At 35.7% G+C, this 13473-nt stretch overlaps 1 pseudogene; it reads right to left on the reverse strand.

The window, feature by feature from the left end:
* Positions 1–3582: 3582 nt before the first annotated feature.
* LOC100718752 (raftlin-like) overlaps positions 3583–13473 on the reverse strand; it is a 49443-nt pseudogene continuing 39552 nt past the window's right edge.

The following is a 13473-nucleotide window of genomic DNA, read 5'->3' on the forward strand; positions in this document are numbered from 1 at the left end:
GCCATTTACTCCATGTCAGATTTACATTAAATCAGTCTACCTGTTTATCTTCTACTTATCAATATATTTAATCTACCCATCCATCCCATTATTTTATGTGAAAATAGTGAAAGGCACATGATTTTGAAGTATAACCTTACCTGGAAAGACAGTTGCTAGTATTATAAAATATATTGAAAGTTATCTCTAGAAAAATAAAGAGTTGTGGGGCAAATCCTCTGAAAAGTGTTTGTGATGTTAAGAATGAGGTGGACCACAGGGATTTAGCTCAGCAGGCAGAAGCATCTGCCTGTCAAGTGTGAGGTCTTCAGTTCCATCCCAGGTACCAAAAAAAAAAAACAGAATGAAGAGGATGTCAAAGGTCAACGTATTTATTAATTTAGACTTTGGCCAAGTAGATCCTTGGAAATGGAAACTATGCAAATGCTTATTTGTTTTGTAGCATGTAGTTGTTTCCTTTGCAAATTGAGAACTGGTACTGAAGCCAACATATACAGCAAATGCTCCACTCGTGGGCGTTTGAGTTGCACACTTTCACACATGTGACTCTCACATTATGAACATTAGTAGATGTGAACAAATCATGGTCCCAGCTCACAGGCCTGCTGGACATCGTCACACTGCAGCTGTGCGTTCACCTTGCAGTGCTGTAGATACAGCAATGCAGAGCTCAGTCAGAGCCCAGCAAGGCCAGAACAAGAGGAGAGCAGTGGTGATGAGAGGGGCAGCTGGAAGCTCAAAGTGCAGCCATGGAAACCAGATAGAAAACACTCTACTGTACTGTTCCATCATTTTAGGACAATTATAAAAGAAAATAACTTATCCAAAGTATTTTTGTGTGTGTTTAGTTTTTATGATTCAAACTGAATATTTGTGTCAAAGGTGTATGAGACATACTTTGATGGATTTAAGAATGAATCTGAATTATGAACATTCTCCTGAAACGGAATTCATAAGTCAGGGATTTACTGCAATTACTTTTATACCTGTTTGGCCTAATAATATTCAGGAATCAAACAAAAGTTTGTTCTCCTATTTCATTGGTAAAATAGGAAAGAGGCAAAGCATATATCTGAAAATAAAAATGACAATTTGTTGAATATGAATCAGTATTACAACTAAAAAATAAGTAGGATAACATAGGATACTTTTAGAAATACATGACTTTATTGTTTTGAATTATGATCTTCCTTTCCTTTACTAAAGTGTTCACTCAACAAATAATGTGAGCAGAAGTTTTTCTACTTAATGTCAGAAAGAAATAATGCTTACTTGAAACTATACACTAATGATACTTTTCTTTTTGAGAATTAATTTTACTCAGTCTCAGGAGATTGCGCGTGTGTGTGTTTGTGTGTGCGTGTGTGTGTTTGTATGTGTGTGTGTGTGTACATCTAGATTCGTTCATTAAGAGAGACAGCAAGACAGATCAAAAGACAAAGGTTTAAATATCTGGTAAAATTTTGGAATATCAATCTAACAACTTTTCATACATTAAGAATGAAAAACAAAAATAATTATTTTATTTTATGATTCCACCTGAGTAAGATTTACAGTAAATCTGTTAAAATGATGCATGCAATGTACATGAAATCTTTTCAAAGAATCAGATACTATACTTCATGCAGTTGTCCTCTTATTCAGATGTTTTTCTGATATTTTTTCCTGCTGAGATTCATTTTTAAAAGTAATGGCAAATTCATATGACATACTGTAGATACTGAATTAATATTTGTTCCCTTTACATTAAATAGAGTTATAGAAACCCATTCTTTTTTAGTTATTCAAGGCTGAGATTATATATATAGATATATATGTATCTGACATGGATGTCAGAAAATGTCTGCACACATGGTCTCTCACAGTGGAAAGTAACAATTCTGAATACAAATGACAATCTCTTGCCTATTTCTTTTTGCCTATTTCTCCAGAAAAATAAAAGATCTTATCTAGAAAACTAAACTCAATCTATGAAGCATACAATGGACATTTTATTTGAAATCAAGAGAGAAATCTACAGAATTATAAGTGCATCATTACTCTTTCCACAGTAGCATTTCACATTAACCATCAGTACCTGATTGTAATGGTAAGAATGATGCCCTGGGACAGAAATCAAGACTTAAATTTGGGTTCATGTCAATTACTCCTCCATTTTTAACTTTTATAAATTTTACATGTTTATGTCATGCGTAAAACATCACTCTGGCATGAGACTGTCTGAACTCTGATCCCTCTGGGTAACCTTGAATATTGCTTACCAAGTGGGCCAGAAGTTTATTGTGGAAGTGGACAGGGTAACAATCAATCTATCACATAGGATGATTTTGAGATGAGATGCCATAATAAATGCAAAGGATGAGATGCTATAATAAATGCAAAAGATTAGATGCTATAATAAATGCATTAGTCTAGTAATAAGAGATTAATATATGTTATTTATTATTGCTATCATTATTATTGAACAAAGGTAAATACACTATGAATTTCTATTCAATCACAGATTTATTCAAATTTGTTTAATTACTTACACCTCCATTATATTTTTCCTAACTTATCTTTCACACTTTTATAGTTATGAGAGCTGAATATTGCCTATAAAATTGTACAAAATCAAAGAAAGTATTATTTTAATTTTAATAAAATAAGTATTCAGTATGATTCATCTATTAGATGTTTAGCAGATAGATACCTGTTGTATCATATACTTACAACAGATTTTAAGTTTTCCCTTGAAAACTGCTTCCATTATAAATAAATCCTTTTATGCTTTGCTTCCTTGGCTACATGAGTTATTTCATAGTTCCACAGAAATTTTAAGATGACTTTTTGTAGTCTTGTTAGGAATATCATTGATATTCTAATGATACATTGATTAAAATAGCACAGAGCAAGGCACCTAACGGCCCTGGAATGAAAGAAATATCTACTCATAGGATGTGCTGGATACAAAACTTTAAAAAAAAATTTGGCATTAATTCTAACACAGAATATCTTCCTGAGCGTTCTGAAAGTGTGGATGCGCACAGAACTAAACTTTTTATTTCAGATTACCAGTATCTGTAGGACTACTTGGAGAAAAGACAGGAGGCTGGCAGCTCCCCTTCCCAACATCATTTCTTTGTCCAAGCAGCAGGGTTTAGGTGGAAAGGGCAGCTGACAGGGACCCAGGGGTTGTTTAAAGTCACCAAATGCTGCACAAGGCAGCAGGGATGGACTCTGCCTCATCAGGGTGCATGAGTGACACACAGCTTTGTCAGTAGCCAAGGTGTCCATGGCTTTGACCCAGATGCACCATGGATGATTTGTGGGCATCAGCAGGTGCTGAGTGGTCCAGCTCTTCCCTTGAGGGGAGTGGTGGAGTCAGGGCTGGGCCTTCAGCCCCAAGGTCTAAAAGAAGTACCCTGACCTCGCATTCTAACACAGGGTTATTACCACATCCATCCTTTCAGACGGATGTGCAGAAACCAATGCTGTCAAAAGGAGTAGTCAAGCCAAGCCACAGGGTAACACAACACCAGGGCAAACCAGCTACTGGCAGGATGCCTTGGGTTTGCCCACTTGTCTAGTTTCAGCACAAACTCAGTTTCCCTGTGTTGGGGTGGGCTCTCCATCAACTTCTTCAGCATCCCCATCCCTGGCATCCTCTCCAGGGTAGCAGTGCCTAGGGGCCGATGGAGTACTGCTGTAAACAGCAGGCCCATTCTGCACAGCCTTGCCACCAGGCTGGCTGGGAAGGGACAGGTTTTCTGCCCTGAGCTCTTCCATAGGGAATCTCATCTCAGGGGCTCTGCCCTCCTGCTGCTGACTCAGCACACATTTTTCCATCTTCAGAAAACTGGTCTTCTAAATTCTGCTCATTTACTTGTCATTTGTTTCGGAGTGCACTTTTGGATTTCCTTATCTGCCTGCTGTGCACTTATCTGTACCGGGAGAATCACCGGTGGAACTTTGATTCCTTCTTCTTGATTTTCTGAGGAAGACTTGGTCTCTGAAGAAAGACAGTCTGCTTGGTGGATATACTCCTTTCCCCGGTCGTCTTAATGACAGAAGTTGGCAGCACACAGCTAAGTTGCTAGAGAGTTCAGCAGAGACACCTAGTCTGTCTGCACCTCCACACCTCCCAGCACTGTCCAACAACAATAGCATCATAGCCCTGCGTGGTTTTGCTCTCTTCTGTGGAAACAGCTTCAAAGATGAATATTCCATCTGTCAAGCCAGGTAAGGAATCCTGCACCACCTGCATTCCCAGGTGGAAGACTACATTCATCAGCATTCCCCTTTCTGGAAGTGGTCGATCTTGTGCTCCAGCCAGTTGGCATCCAGATTGCTCTTTGTCTGATCATTTTTGGAAATGTGGAGAGCAATGGCGACAGGGTAGTATTGCTGGCACTTCTGATGGTTTTTTTGGCTTGTCAGAAAGTGTGAAGATCTCCATTTTTCCAGAGCACGGTTCTTCATGCACATCCAACAGGTCCCCATCCAGTCCACCCGGAGTTGGGCTCACTGAAGGAGGCTTCTCTACCCTCACCTCCTGAGGGAGAGCTGGGGTGCTCAGTTACAGGAACCCCTCCAGTGGCGCCTGAACTGGGCTCCAGGCATTGGTCCATTCAGGCAGGAGCAAGGTTCACATCACATCCCCTGGGCCCTCATTCTCCAACGATGTGTGATCTCCACGTGCATTTTTTTGTTTGTTTTTAGCACTGTTGACAGCAGATACCAGGAGCTGCTGCCCACCAAGATCGCGGGGCAATGGTGCTGAGGCATGTCACAGAGGAACTTCAGGCCCTGACTCACGGCCTCCTGGACCTTCTTAACGAACGCTGGTATGGTTTTGCAGTCTGTCAGTTGTTCAAAGGAAGAGGAGCAGTCTAATTCCAAGACATGGCCTTCATTCAGCATGGCCCTGAAGATGTGCTCAAGAGGCATCTTCCCCTGCTTGTGCGTGGGCTGAACGAAGGGATTCGAGGTGGCCAGAGAGAATCCCTGCTGGTATAGCTCCTGCAGCTGGGCAGGCAAGTCCCAAAGGAGGCCAGAGTCACAGCTGAGGACCCCGGGGCTCTGTGGCACTCAGGATGCCCTGAACTCAAGTTCTTACGTCACTTTTACCTTTGTTTCTATCTGAGGCCTCTTCAAAGTTCAATCCACAACCCATTTCAGCAGCTTCCTAGACCAGTGGAATAGTCTAACTGCTTCAATTTCATTGCCTTCGTTGAACTGGCCAAGATTTTTAATTCTTCTTAGTTCAGTTTTGGCAATTCATATGTTTCTAGAAAGCTTTTGTTTCTTTACAGTTCTCTAATTGTTTCGCATACGTGATCGTGAAGCACTTGCTAATGATTTTCTGTATTTTTGAAGTGTTCATTGTGACTTCATATCTTTTCTAATTGTATCAATTTGTTTCTTTCTTTGTTTCTTTTTTCTTTCTTTTTGTAAGACTGGCTAAGTGTTTTATTTATTGTCTCAAAGAATCCCATATTCAATTGACTGACATTTGTATTTTCTTTGGTTTTTTTTATGTCTCCATTTCATTAATTTCTACTTGGATTTTAAAAAATTTCCTTACTTTCAATACTCTGGGTTTGGATTATTCTTGTTTTGCTAAGACCTTCAAGCACATCATTAGATTATTTTTTGGGATCATTCCATTTTTTTTTTTTTTTAATATGAGCATTCACCCACAGGCTTCCTTACAGGACAGACATAGTTGGGTCCCAAAATTTCTGGTATACTGCAGTGGTATTTGGTACGCTATAATTTTAGAAAGTGTTTTCTTGGTCTTTAATTTCCTTGGTAATCAATTGATTATTCAAGAGTGTGGTGCTTAATTTCCATGTGTTTGCAAAGTGTCTGTTGTTTCTTTTGCTATTGATTTCTAGTTTCATTGTGCTGTGCTCTGATAATATGCATGATAAAATTTCAATTCTGTATTATTTTGTTAGATATGCTTTATTAAGTAGTATGTGATCTATTTTGGATAAAGTACCTTGTTGGCTAAAATGAATGTGTATTCTGATGTTTGGTGGAACACATTATAGTAGGTCTAATTGAGCATTGATGCATGTCTGATATTTCTTTTTTATTTTTGTTTGTTTGATTTATTTTTGATAGTAGAGTATTGATAATAAGTGATGTTTATCTATGGTTTTATGCTCATTAGTATTTGTCTTGTGAAGTTAGGTGCATATATGTTTGTAATTGTTATGTCTTCCTCTTAGACAATACACAATTCTTCATCTCTTTTAATCAACTTTGGCTTGAAATCCACTTTCTTTGAAAATAGGATAGCTACTTCTGCTTGTTTTGGGGTTCCCATTGCTTGAAATACGATTTTCCATTCCTTGAGTTTTAGTCTATGAATTCTTTCTTGTGTTTATTTCTTGTATATAGTATATCATTGGATTTTGTATATTGACCCATCCTGTTGATCTGTGCCTTTTCATTGATGAATTAATCCATTTACACTAATAGTTATAAATGATATGTATTGATTTGTGTCTATTATTTTATTATTTTACTGTTCCTATTTTTCTTCCTTTTGCTTCTGGTTAAATCCTTCCCCTACCTGATATATTCATTTTACTGGACCTTTTGTCAGTGATAGCTTCATTGTCTCATTCTATGATATTCTTGAGAAGTTTCTGGAGTGTAACTTTGGTCGTCATGAATTTCTTTAGGTTTTCTTTAGCAAGGAAAGATTGTATTTCTCTATCAATTTTGACATATAGTTTTACAGGATATAAAAGTTTGGGTTGGAAATTTTTGTCCTTAAGCATTTGAAACACTTCATTTTATGCTCTCCTTACCTTTCAGTTTTTGTAATGAGAAATCTATTATAATGCTGAATGGATTTTCTCCAGAAGTGATTTATTATTTTTCTTTATCAACTTTTAAGATATTTTTGTGTTGTTTTTCTGGTACTATAATTACCATGTATTGTGGAGTTTTTTTAATTTGTTTTGATATGGCTAGTTAGGTTTCATTTATCTGTATGTTAAATTCTTCTTTCTTGTCTGGAAAGTTTTCTGCTGTTAAATGTGTAAATTGGTTTTTTTTAATACCTTTTTTACTGTTTTCTGATTTTTTACTAATCTAATTACTCTTACATTGGCTCACTATGGTTCATCTAGGAGTTTTTAGACCCTTTTTTATTCATGTTGACTTGTTTTAAAGGTATTTCCCATTGATTGTTCCTATCCCTTTGGTTTTTGCATTGATCACTTCTGCTTCTCTCATGTTCAATCATGTTTTTTATTTCCTGAATTTTTGTTTGGAAGTTTTTATGGACTCTCAATCTTTTATACACTTTGCACTAGTGTTCTGCACCTCTTTGTCTCTCCTACTTGTTTATTTATGTCTTCTCTAGACTTGCTTATCATTTATTTCACTATGGTCATTATGGGATTAGCTATTGCAAAGCACCTTGTAAACCTGTTTTATCTCCACTGATGTCTTTACAGATCTATCAGCCATGTAGACTATGACCCCCACTGCTAATATCCCCTATATTAATTTTGGGGGAGTCTGAAATGTTTGGATGCATTTTGTTGCCTTGCCCTTTTGTTTTCTGGGTTTTTGTGCTGGCGTTTGCATACTCTTTGGTCCAGTGACCTACTCAGGGAGCCAGCTGCGGTACTGTCTATGGTGTCTCCAGGCAATCCAGGTATTGTCCTAGACAGAAAAATAATTGCCAACCACTAGAGTCGCCATGCCAGTGTTAGTAAATTCAATGACAACTATGATATCAACTATAAACAGAGAATTAAGCCCTAGGCACACTCATGTCTAGCTCCTTACCAAATAAACAGGACTCTTAATTTCAGTGAAGATGATTAGCACCTCCATATATACTTATTTACCTGTAATAGTTCAGAGTACTAATTTATGCAGGAAACTGGCAAAAGTGCCAGAGCTAAAGTACAACTTTAGTTTAATTTTTTCAGTACCCTGCATGCTGACAGTTATTCTCACTGTTTCTGGCCTCCCAAAACAGAATACAGACACAATTAATCTTCCTACTTAGGAGCCCTGCTCTCCCAGGGGATCCCAGGAGATTCCCTCCTGGGAATTTTGCTGACCGTCTCTCCAAATGTGTGCCCTAAAGCTGTCTCTTACCCAGTCTCTGTAAAAGTTTATCAATTTAATCCTGAGGGAAGTCTCTCCACTTAGTTGGTCTCTTCAGATAGGTCAGTCTGTTAGTTGTTAACTCTGCTACTCTGTGCTTTGGAGAACCCAGAGACTGGGTTTAGGGTGCTTGTTTCCTGAGCTTGGGACTGGCAGGTGTTTTTTTGGTTTCTTTTGGTTCAGGCAAGGGTCTCTGCAGGCCATAACCTATGAAAATGCTTTTGGACATTGATTTTGTTTATTACAACTTTGCTGAATATGTTTGTTCAGATTATTTTGGTGGAGTCATTAGGGTTTTCTGTATATGAGATCATCTGTAAACAGTGACAATCTGATTTCTTCTTTTTTAGTTAGTATGGGCTTTATTTCTTTCGTTTCCTGATTTTTTGGCTAGGACTTCCGGTAATACGATGAATGAAATCAATGAAGTAAACATCTGTGTCTTGTTCCAGATTTTAAAGAGAAAACCTTCTGCTGTTGCCTGAATAGTAAGACATTAGCTGTGCTGTACAGGGCCTTTATTATGTGGTGCATATTTCCTTCATGCCTAATTTCTTTCAACTCTTCTCCATGAATTGAGGTTTAATTTTACAAAATGACTTTCTATATCTATTTGGAATTAAACGATCATATTTTTGATACCTCATTCTGTGATGTGATGTGCCTTTTCTCCTGAGTTGCATATATTGAATCATCTTTTCATCTTTTGATGAATATGATTTGATTATAGTGAATAATTTGTTCAATGTATTCTTTTCAATTATATTCGTTTCTTAATATTTTGTTGGATATATTTACCTTTATGTTCATCAAGAATATTTGCCTATAGCTTTCCTTTTTTATGTGTGTCCTTGAATGGTTTTAGCGTCATGGTAATTTTGGCTTCATAGAATGAATATGGAAGAATTTCTTTCTCTTCATTTATTTCAAATAATTTAGGAAGAATTGTTGTTAGCTCTTTAATTATTTCATAAAATTTAGCAGTAAAATTTAGTTTAAATATGAAATTTTGGTTATTATTATTTGTTAAAATATTTTAATTGATTTTGTAGAAAAATAATTTTACTTAAAATTGAGAACATGTGCTTAAATCCCATGCTTACTATTTGTTCATATTGACAGTTCTGGTATACTCTATGAATGTTCCACAGGAGAAAAGTGATAGTTCAGCAGGTAAGAAATAAAAGGATGCTCTTCACTGAGGTATTTATCTGGCTCTGGACCTGATTTTTCAGGGTAGTATTATGCTTGGGGGGGTGACAATTTTAGTGTCTATTCTTCAGATTTAGGCTTTAAGGATCATAAAGCTGCCGGTTAATACAAATTTTTTAATCCCTTTAGAACTTTTGGAAATAAAATTTATAACATTATGAATTAAAATGTAATTTTAAAATATAGCATATAAAAAAGAAAATAAAAATTTTAAAGTACACTGAAATTCCCAGAAAATACTCTTGGAAGGACAAATATATTCAGAATGTATGTTTTGAGCATGGAATTAGATGAAGATAAAAGTCTAATAATGTATAGTAAGTCTACTATTTTTCATTTTTAGATTCTAAGTTTTATAAAAACAGTTTGTAAAATTAGAATTAATTTGATTGTTCATGAATAAATGATAGCTTAAAGTGAAATTTTTGAGAATCATTGACTTAACAGTGAATCAGTTATTAGTCCTGTAATACAAAATGATTTCAACATATTTACTGTAATAGTTATGATTATGTAATTGATTTTTGTCAGCAGTACTTACACTTTGATTTTTGCCACAATAATATTTGTTTTTCAGTTTTGCTCATAGGATGATCCAAATAAACACAAAATAAGACTTCCTGCAATGTTTTTACATCATTGCTCATAATTTAGCAAAAGCAATTTGTAGTAAAGTCACAAATTATTTTAAAGTCAGTATTTACTAGCTAAGTGATTTGGGGCAATTTAAGTAGTCTGTGTCTAAATACTCCTGTGAAAAATGTGGAGACTAAGCACTGAACAAGTGAGATATGGTGGTGCCCACCTGTAATCCCAGCAGTAGGAGGGCTGAGGCAGGAGGATCGCCATGAGTTCAAGGCCAGCCTGGGCTACCAACTGAGTTCAAAGCCTCATAGGGTACATAGTGCCCCCTGTCTCAGAAACAAACAAACAAACAAACAAACAAACAATAACAACCAAAACAGAATTCCGAACAAGCTCATCCATTGCTTGTGTAGAACAGTATTTTGGAAACAATAGCTATAGTATGATTTTCAAAAATAATAGAAAGATCTAAAAAAAAAAAAAAAAAGAGAGAGAGAGAGAGAGAGAGAGACATTTCAGTCTCTGACCAAAATGAACTTTTGCATCTCTGTATTCCCTCCATCTCCTATAGATACTGAGGAAATATCTGGTGAACATGAAAAACTGCTGAGTTGCCTGAGATTTTCACTGCCTCTGGTATGTACTGGATAAAACACTACAAATCTTTCAACTCAGGGCTACCAACAGGTACAAAGAAAAAGCCAAATAAAAGCCAAAAGCCAAAGAATAAAAACATAGGCTGAAAATAAGAAAATCTCCTTGGAAATTTAATGTCAATCCACCCAATAGACAAACTGCAAGCTAAATCTTCCCTTGATTTCCGTAATCTGTGGGTTCAGCTGAAAGTTAATTTTTCATCTTCAACTTGAAAAAGGAATAATATATTAACCTGCCACTCAAATAGCATTATTAGTTTTTAAATTAAGTTTATTTGTACAATGCAACCATACATAGTGATCACATTCATCCTAGGGAATTTGTACCTGTACATGATATACGTTGATTCTTCTTCTTTTCACATTGCCTCCTCCCTTCAACTCTTCTTCCTCTCTTATTTATAATGCTTCATGTCCATTTTATCCTTCTATTCTTGTTTATTTTTCTTTTATCTTCCTTCCTTTCCCCTTCCTTCCTTCCTAGTTCTCCTTTCCTTTTGAATAATTTCTTCCTATTTCACAATAACTACCATACATTTTGGTTCATATTTACACTTTCAGTTTCTCACACCAGAGAGACAATGCAATATTTGCATGTGTGTGTCCAATTATTTCATTTAAGAGAAAGGTCTCAGGGTCCATTCAGTTGGCTATATACATCTCAAGTTTATCTGTTCATCTGCTGATGAATATATAGTCTGTTTCTAGGATTCAACTATTATGATTAGTGCTACTGTAAACATGGGTGTGCATGTATCACTCTAATATGACGTGTTTAACTCTCCAGGGAAGATATCAAGAAAGAATAACAGGATGAAATGAAATTTCTATTTTTAACTTTTTGAGGATCTCCATGCTGATTTCATAGTGGTTCCACAGTCACTTTACACTCTCACTGAAGAAGGTTGTTTCCAAGATTTATCTATTACAGATTATACTGACCTAAAATGGTTGCACATATATCACTGTGATATGATGATTTAATTCTTCTGGAAATATGCTCAGAAGGGTATTAGCTAGGTCGAATGGGACCTCTAATCCTAGCTTTTAAAGGAGTCTCCACACTGATTTTTCACTGTGGTTGCACCAGTCTACAATTCTAACAACAGTGGAGAAGGGTTCCCTTTTTCCCCACAGCCCTACCAACATTTGTTATTGGTTTATTTCTTGATGATAATAATTCTTTCTGGAATGAAATAGAATTTCAGTATTATTTTAATTTGCATCACTTGAATGACCAATGATGTTGAGCATTTTTTCCTGTATTTATTTGCTATTTGAGGAATAGGTAAAAAAGATGTGTTTTTAAAAATAATGGAGTACCACTCAACCATAAAGATAAACTTGAGACTTTTGTAGGTAAATTGATACCATACTCATAAGTGAAATAAATCAGACCCACAGGTGTAAACATAGTATTTTCTCATGAGTGTGAGAAACTTAACAAGTAAATAATATCAAAAAAGTACAATAGACATTGTGAAGTGGGAACAAAATGTTCCAAGGAAAAGAGAAATTGTGATTGGGTAAAGGAGAATGGAAGAAAGGGAAGAGGAGCAAAATATATATACATTGTATATATATATATATATATATATATATATATATATATGATAATTAAGATAGTTATACAGCTTATTTATTTTACTTCATTGAAGGAAAGGTTTGTGACAATATTGTTTGGACAATGCTTCACGCCTATATCTTGTACTTTGAGTAACTACTATGAAGATAAAAACACATAATGTATTAATTATTGTTGCTCTTTTATTAGCTTGTTTTGAATGTTTTATTGTTTTTGTTGTTGTTTCTCCTTAAAATAAAAAACAAAAAAATTTAAAAATTAAGAAGGGCTTTTTTTACCCTGCAACTTGTCAAGTATTCTTTATTTTTTTATTTTTTATGGTGGATTTTATTTCTGAAGTGAGGTGGAATCACAGTGTTGTTTTAATTTGAATTTCTCGAATGGACAGCAATGTTGAACACTTCTTTATGTGTTATTGGTTGATTATACTTCTTTTTCTAAGAAGTATTTATTCATTTCAGATGCCTATTTTTGACTGAGTCTTTAAATTTGAAGTGGCCTAATTTTTTTGAATTCTTTGTATAGTCTAGATATTTTTCCTTGGTCTAAAAAATAGCTGGAAAATTATTTTTGCCTTCTGTGGGTTGTCTCTTCACTCTGTTGTTAATTCCCTTTGCTATGCAGATCTTTTTAATTTGATGTGATTTCACTTGTTGACTCTTAGTGCAGTCTGGATTCTGATTAGAAAGTCTTTGCCTAAAACTGGGACTTTAAGAGTTTTATTTACTTTGTCTTCCATGAGATTTTTTTGTCTTAATATTGCCTTAATTGCTTTTCTTGTTGCTGAAATAAGATGTCCAGAGTTAAAGCTCATATTTGATAGAGGTTTCAGTTCAGTTTAGCTGGATGCACGACAGGGTGGTTTAGTAGAAGGGCAACACAGAGAAAAAAGTTCACAATGGGTAGAAGGCAGCAAAGCAATTAAATAGTGAAGAAATACCGGCAGCAACAAGCCTCTTTCTGTTCCTTATCTTCTGTCAAGGCTACATGCTGTTAGTCCTGGTAGTGCTGGAACGCAGGTTGGGCCTTCCCATTATCCACACTCAGAACTATGCGGGAACAATCAATGGATTAATTTAGAATCATACATTTAATCCCAGCATCACACACTCTAGATCCAGGCATGTCTGAAAAAGTCCCACTTATGACCACATGAGGCTTTGGAGGAACATCTAAGACTCAAGTTGTAAGAAATATTTAGATGTTTGATCCATTTTGATTTTAGTTTAATGCATTGTGAGAGATATAGGTCCATGTCCAGTCTTCATACATGTAGAAAGTCAGTTTTTCTAGCACCTTTTATTAAAGAGA

This window comes from Cavia porcellus, unplaced genomic scaffold (genome assembly GCF_034190915.1).
Source record: "Cavia porcellus strain 051 isolate PalLab524CR breed Dunkin Hartley unplaced genomic scaffold, mCavPor4.1 scaffold_11, whole genome shotgun sequence".
NCBI lineage: Eukaryota > Metazoa > Chordata > Mammalia > Rodentia > Caviidae > Cavia > Cavia porcellus.